Source organism: Pelobates fuscus, chromosome 13 (assembly GCF_036172605.1).
Source record: "Pelobates fuscus isolate aPelFus1 chromosome 13, aPelFus1.pri, whole genome shotgun sequence".
Lineage (NCBI taxonomy): Eukaryota > Metazoa > Chordata > Amphibia > Anura > Pelobatidae > Pelobates > Pelobates fuscus.
In genome coordinates, this window is record NC_086329.1 from 73,032,829 (window position 1) to 73,033,265 (window position 437).

The window sequence follows — 437 nt, forward strand, 5'->3', positions numbered from 1 at the left end:
AGCTGGTCTGGAAAATGTATCCAACTCATCTAAGTCACGTCTGTTTTTAGTCTCACTTTTTTCTATTCGGATCATAATTCGGATTTTAGGGAATAAACACCTTGCCAACCCCTTAGTCTTACACCTCTTTGACTGCAGCTCAGTACTAAACGGATCAGTCGTTTTTTTCGTTGTTGTTTTTTTTTTTTTTTAATTCATAATGTAATCCGTTCTAAGCACAAAATAATACCCAGCAAAGGGCAGTTTGAGGCGCCCAAAGTGGGCATTGAGATGACCGCAGCGAGGGAAGTGTCGCTCACACCTCCGCAGCCCAGCCTCTCAATTGGTGGATGAGCTAACACCTGGCCAATCAGGAGGCTTCAATGCGGAGGTGTGCACAGTGTGAGCGCTGGGCCTTTAGAAGGCGTTCCTCGGAACTCCATATATAGAATGTTAGA